We start from the raw sequence: 7,589 nt of genomic DNA, 5'->3' as shown, positions 1-7,589 counted from the left end.
TATTTTATATATAGTAGTGTGTGTATGTTAATCCCAAGTTCCTATTTTATCCTTCCCCCTCATCAACCATAAGTTTACCCTGTGACTCATACAGGAAAGGGAGGTAAATGCTTGATTCTTTCTCTTTATTTGCCAGTTTTCAAAAAAATTAATAGGTTCCCTAACATCTTCCAAGAGTAATCAATGAGTGGGTTTTCTCTTTTCTTTTCTTTTTAGATTTTATTCTGAACTCATGGATTGAAATGTATCTTAATTGTTTTCAAATTGCCGATCAGTAGGGTCAGATGTGGGACAGATGGCATTGCATAGTGCCCGTAGGACCAAATATGATAAGCTCCGATTCATTGCACTTGTTATTTTTACTGATGATCACATTGTCCCATCATTGGCAAGGAGGAGCCTCTTCAAATTGTTACTACTTAGTAATTTTGATGTGACAAGATGTTCCAGATTCATCTTGTACATTTTGTGCCCCAGAACTAGACTCTGTCATTTCTCCAAAGTGCCTGGATCCCCATTTTGGGGGCAACACTATTTAGAGGCCATAATCTGGTCTGTAGGGGTGTTCACTGCTACTGGGTTGGCTGTTTCACCCAGGCCCTTGTGATGGATAGAAAATGGACAGAGCACAGACACGGTTAGAAAATAACGACATACTTCCTAAATTCATATTTGTCCAGTCCAGATTCAGGATTACAGGGCTTTTATTTAGCCTTATCAGTCTTAGATAGTATAATCCTTTCTTTCACACTGAACATCCCAATTCCCAACAAAATCAGCATAATTACTCACTTTCTTATCTCACAATATACACCCAACAGTCTCAGATGAAGATACCATCACTATCATCAGTAAAATGTATATTGATAAACAATTTAAGAATTTTTTGCAGTTATTTTTGTTAGGATACACTCCCACCCTGGGATGATAATCAGATTAATTTGTCCTTAAGTCACTTGACATAGTTCCTCTCTTTGTAATTATGCTACCATACCAAATCAATACACAATTTCCTTTCTTTCACTCTGTTCTCACAATTTAGATTGCTTTTTGGGGGAACCTAAGTGTCCATCAACAGATAAATGGGTAAGGAAGATGTGGTATATATTTATAATGGAATATTACTCGGCCATAAAAAAGAACGAAATATTGCCATTTGCAGCAGCATGGATGGACCTATAGAATATCATACTAAATGAAGTAAGTCAAACAAAGACAAATAGTATATGATATCATATGTAGAATCTAAAACATAATACAAATGAATCTGTTTACAAAACAAAAGCAGACTCACAGACATAAAGCACAAACTTATGGCTACCAGAAGGGAAAAGGGGGAGGGATAAATTAGAAATTTGGGATTAACAGATACACACTACTATTTATAAAATAGATAAGCAACAAGGATTTACTGTATAAAACAGGGAACAATATTCAATATCTCATAATAACCAATAATGGAAAATAACTTTAAAAAATAATATAAATAGATTGCTTTTTTCCAATTTCCATGGATTAGTTAAAAAAAAATTTATAGTTGTAAAAAATATTTACAAGGTTCCAGATTCACATTCACAAAACAAGTTATCCTAAAAAAATCTTCAACTTCCAATCAGTTAAAATTAGAGGGCTTCCCTGGTGGCGCAGGGGTTGAGAGTCTGCCTGCCGATGCAGGGGACACGGGTTCGTGCCCCAGTCCGGGAAGATCCCGCATGCCGCGGAGCCCCGTGAGCCATGGCCGCTGAGCCTGCGCGTCCGGAGCCTGTGCTCCGCAACGGGAGAGGCCACAACAGTGAGAGGCCCGCGTACCGCAAAATAAATAAATAAATAAATAAAATAAAATAAAATAAAATTAGAGAGGCTCCTAAACATGCTCAGAGTAGTGTAGGCACCAGAATCTTGAGGTTCTGTGATATCAAGACGGGCCAATTCTCAGTTATTCATATGGAAGTGTTCTATAATTAGAATAGAGGCTTGATGCTGTAACAAAGACCCTGAAATAGCAATAATGTAGACTTTGCACTTAACAGTTCCAGGAAGCTCTCTGGGGCTGATGTGATGGCTCCACTGTGCTCCTTTCACCTTGTTGCTCCAGAACCCTCCACACATGGCTCCCATCTTGCAATCCGGATGGCTGCCCAGAGCCTGTCTCGTGCCAGCCAGCAAGAAGGGGAAAGGGGGAGAGGAGGCCACTTCTCGTCAAGGGCAGGACCTGGAGGGTGCACACACAACTTCCATTTATATCCCACGGAACACTTAGCTGCATGGAAAACTGGGAGATGCAATATTTTGCTGAAAATTTTGGAGTTCCTTTACCAAGGAAAGAAGTACAGATTGCAATACCGGGGGACCTGATCCTACTACATCCTCCAAATAATAAGGCATCATATAATCCAAGCATTACTGCCAGCAAATTTTTCACCCTGATAATACTGTTTAAATACTGTTTAAATACTGTGTCAAGGTTATGACGGAGACCAGTGAAACATGACACAGGCAGTGCGTGATTCTAGATTCATCTTTTGCAATAAAGGACATTATCGGTAAAACTTGGATTGTCTGGTAGAAATGAATTGATGTTAATCTCCTAATTCAATGGTTGTATGTGATTATGTAGGAGAGTGTCATTGTGGCGGGAAATATGTGCTACAGTACTGTGTGTATGTGTGTATAAGTACAGGGGGGTTGCTAGTGGTGACGGGACATGATGTCAGCCACTCATTCTCATGTGGTTAAAGGGAAAAAGTTCTTCGTACTATTCTTGCAAAATATTTTTGTGAGTTTGAAATTATTTTAAGAGTAAAAAAATATCTTTAGCGTTCAAAAAAAGAAAGCTGTTCATAATAGTTCAAAAGTGGAAACAACCCAGATGTCCATCATCGGATGAGTGGATAGAATAAAATGTGGTGTACCCATACAATGAAATATCATTTGGCAATAGAAACGAATGAAGTACTGACACGATTACAACATGAATGGACTTGGAAAACATTATGCTAAGTGGAAGAAGCCAGTCACAAAAGACCATATATTGTATGATTCGGTTTATAGGAAATGTCCGGAATAGACAAATATATAGAGACACAAAATAGATTAGTGGTAGCCAGGGGATGGAGGGAGGGGGTAGGTGGGAGTGACTGCTAATAGGTGTGAGGTCTCTTTTGGGGGTGAAGAAAATGTTCTAAAATTGATCGTGGTGATCATTGCACAACTCTGTGAAGACGCTAAAAAACCATTGAATTATATGCTTTAAATTAAATGGGTGAATTGGATGGTGTATGAATTATGTCTCAATAAAACTGTTACCCCCCAAAAGGGGAAAAAAGCAAACTGCATAGGCATGATTTACCAATATATAAATTCCAGTGTAATCTTAATCTGGTGAGATTTGTTTGGGAAAAAATATGAACCTTCTACCAAATTCAGTTCAATTCAGCATGTATTTGTGGCGCACCTACTGAACAATAGAGTGTTTTTTTGGATTTATTTAAAGAATTTATTTATTTGGCCCCGCTGCGAGGCATGTGGGATCTTAGTTTCCTGACCAGGGATCGAACCCGTGCCCCACGCAGTGGGAGCAAGGAGTCTTAACCACTGGACCTCCAGGGAAGTCCCAATCGATAGAAAGTGGCCAGGCTCTGTGCTGGAGCCTGAGACTCAGAAATAGAAGACACATGCCATCAATGCCTTCCCGGAGCTCAGACAGGTCAGCCGTTCCACTGTCGTTGGCTCACTGCTGTCGCAGAAGGGAGCACAGGGGCTGCGGGAACCCAGGAGAGGGGCACTCCATCCATTCCTCCTAGAAGGCTTCCCAGAGGCCAGCGCTTAGAGCTGAGTGGAGAGAGGGCTGAGGAGGGGTGAGTCAGGTGGAAGAGGACACTGCAGAGAGAGGATATTGCAGGCAGAGGGAGCAAGCTGAGCCGCAGGACGCAGACCAGGCCCTGCACTGGGTGATTGGGAAGGTGTAAGGAGTTAGCTGGGAGGAGTGGGCAGATGGGCAGGTGGGCAGAATGGAGGCCATTAGGTGCCAAGGTAAAGGGAGGCCCTGAGTGGACAGAATGCCTTGTGGGCAGAATGACAACGTTAGAGGTCATTCGCAGCTTCTAGTAGGCTAACGGGAGCAGGGAATTAAGAGACAATAGTCAGTGCCCATCAGAGCAGAGGATCAGGCCACTTTCCCCCAGACTGTCTGTCCCTCTATGGGTTAACTGGCTCCCTGCTGGGCTTCCAGGCTGTAAGGCTTCTCTGTCACTATGGATCAATTGGTCTCGCCATCGGTTCCCTGGAGCCTGGCTGTCACTTGATTCCCCTGGAAGCCAGCTGCTGTGCGCGCGGGGCCGGGAGGGAGAGCAGGGCTGCAGGGCTGGATCTCCTTCGTGCGGAGCTCACGTCCGCTTCCTGCGCCAGATGGAGGTGCCAGCTCCCCGCCCCCCACCTTGAACAGAAGACAGGCTCCAAGGCCAAGTTGGCTCACCTTGGAGGCTCTTGGGAGGGGGGGAGGGGGAGAGGCAAATAAAGGAGCCCTTTGATTCCTTGCAGGAGCCCAGCTCAAAGGTTCCCGGGTCAGGAGTTGGGGCGGAGGAGAGGGTGCAGTGGGGCAGGAAGAGTTTGTTTGCATTCACTGGAAGGTTCTGAAAACTATTAACACTAAAGCCGTGGGCTATAGAAAAGCCTACCCTAGTTCTGATATAGTTGGTTGCATGATTTCCACTTCACAGAAGGAGCAGCTGAGGGGGTGCTGGGAGGTTAAGTAATTTGCCCAAGGTCACAAAACTGGCTTTAGACCCAGGAGTGGCTGGTTCTAAAGCCCACGTGGTACAGGATATAGGACAGGACAGTTTCAAAGATTCTCCCAACTGTGCACAAACAACAGAGGGTCGCAGGCACGAAAGCCATCAGAGGGCCTTGAAGGCGGCAGGAGATGCTTCAGAGCAGCAGGCCTGAGCGCCATCTCTACGAGTGGGCTAAACGGCCAGATGGTCCATCCATCCACCCACTCCACAGATTTTGCCTAGGACCTACCACGTGTTCTGAACTGTTCCCAGCAGGGCTGCACCCTTGAGGGTTTCCAGGTGTTGGGACACAAACTCAAATAAGTTGTGGAACTTGCCTGGAGGCTGGGAGGGAAACGGATGCGTAACCTACACGCAGGGGTAGAAATGAGCACTGCCCTCAATGAAAGGACACCCGAGGGTGGCGGTGGGCAGGCCTTGCAGTGAGGCAGGCATTGCCTTGCGGAATTTACTCCCATCCTGGTCTCGCAGGGCTGCACACCTGGCGTCGCCAGCACCCTGAACGGACCTTTTTCTGCTCACACACCGAGCACTCAAATGGAGGGACAGTTCCAGAGGGCCAGCCCATTGACATCATCCAGGACTACCTGGGAGGCCAGATTTTAACCAGAAGGTTGCTTGGCACTTGTTCCATCAGAGCAAGGCGGTCTGGTGGGAGCAAATGTTTAACTGTGACAACTAAGAGAGGTTGGCGCACCTGTCTCTCTGCAGGATGAGAATCCTAGAAATCCGTGGGCTCAGAGCCCTGCATCTGCTGCCATCTTGCAGATGTCCTGCCCGTGGCTGCAACGCTTGAAGTTTATAGTGTAAGGCTTCCTCTCCCCACGAGATGAACTGTGGCCCCGAGACTCTCTCTGGGTCTCTACTTTCATGGCTAAATGATGCGTCTCTCTGCCTACCTCCCATTTCTAGTTAAACTCCTCCAGAGAGACCTTGATTCCCTCATTTGCCAGGAAGGCCTTACAGTAACTCATCTTCATAGCCCCATAACCATCTCATCGAATGACCAATTCACCAAACTTACTGAATTTACCCATTTATACACATCCTTTGTTTCTTTTAGATATGGTCCTTACTGCAACTTTTGGTGAAAGAAAGTTGTTCCACACCTAGGCTACCCCCCTTATATAAAAAATTGCCTCCTTTAGCCTGAAAGAATGTCTTGAAATAATACAATTATGTACATATAAGCCTTCAAAAACCTTCAATACAATGCTCAATTTATAAAGGAGAAATGTAAGGTAAGTGATTTATAATAAATAATGTATTTTTCTATGGAAACATTTGGGAATGACTATGGCAGAGGATGTAATGAAGTGGTCAAATGCTCTGACACGAGCAGTCACTGTGAATGTGACGCTGTAAGTGCAGACTGACTGAGGGCCGTGGCCATCGATGATGGCTTGATTCTCTGAATTGGTGAATCACTTGGTAAAGTTCTGAATGAAGCAAAGCTTGCTCTCCTCTGTGTGGTAGTTGCCTTCCTGTCAAAGTGGTGTATTGAAATTGTGCAAAACATACTTTGAGCTGATTGTCAAACAAAAGTAGATGAAAGACCCGGATAATTATAGATTGGTTTCTCATTTACATGGATATCCTGGTGGACCCTTCGAGGCCACACCCACATTGTGTGGGACCCAGGATAAGTCATCCGTATGCGGGATTGTCCTACACATCGTGGCATCCACAGCTCTGGCCCTGTTCTCTATGTGTCAGCAGTGCCCTCCAACATTGTGACCACCAAGATATCCCACAAATTTCCCAAATGCCAACACTGAGAACCTCTTGGAGGGCATGGGTGGGGGGCAGTAAATGTTTGAGGGGCAGTGACACAGTCAGGCTTATAGCGTTGCAGGGTATAGCCACTCTGGTAGCTATTGAGGGGTGGGTGAGACAGGGGAGGACACCAGTGGCTACTGCAGTAGCACAGGTGAGAGGTCAGCATGGGGAGGGCACTGGCGGCAGGTCTCCAATCTGCAGCAGAGACTGATACACACCGTGGGCCCTAAAGTCCTCCAACACGCGTTCAGACCACGGATAGGTGTTAGGGTTAGGGGCAGGGGTAGGATTTGGGCTCTGGTAAAGAAAAACATTCACTTTGGCCTGCAATCCCCAGAGCTGGGTCCACTGGGTCCTTTGGTAATGGAGCCCTTAGCTGTCACCTGCCCCCAGATCCCCACACGGGCTGCCTTACAGCTCTAGCCCCAGCTTGGATACACAGTCTCGCTTCCCAGGCCTGGCTCCTGTGGAGGAAAAAGGATGCCAAACGGAGGTAAATGCAGCTGCCCTTACGACTCAGACCCGGAGCAATTCATTTCTCGGTCCTTAGGGCGGCGGGAGCTGCCCCATCATCCTGCACCTGCCCCAACAATGGAGCACCTTCATTTCCTCCCGTGTCTGAATTAGTGAGAGGTGAGGGCAGAGGCGATGAGCTCAAGTAGCTCTCGGGCTGAATTCCCAGGCTGGCCCTGCACCGTCTGTGTGACCCTGCTGCTGGGCATCCCCTCTGGGGGCACGAAGCGGAGGGTCTCTGGCCCTAAATGGCAGCTTTAAAGCCCTGGAAAAGCCAGACCTTCTCGCTCCTGAATTCCTGCCCCTATTTCCACTCGGAGGGTGTATTCAAGGAAATATCTACAGTCAAAACGTATCAAAAGGCAATTTAAATCTTTCCAGAAGTGTTTCAAAAAATTCCAAATGATGATTCTATTTAAATTTTCGAGAGAGAGAGAGAAAGCGTGCATGGCGGGCTTCTTAGATCTTATAGCAACCAAACGAGGGAGGTGCTGTTGTCCCATT

Source organism: Lagenorhynchus albirostris, chromosome 20, assembly GCF_949774975.1.
Source record: "Lagenorhynchus albirostris chromosome 20, mLagAlb1.1, whole genome shotgun sequence".
NCBI lineage: Eukaryota > Metazoa > Chordata > Mammalia > Artiodactyla > Delphinidae > Lagenorhynchus > Lagenorhynchus albirostris.
The sequence above is the reverse complement of the archived record's forward strand: the minus strand, read 5'-3'. Positions refer to the sequence as shown.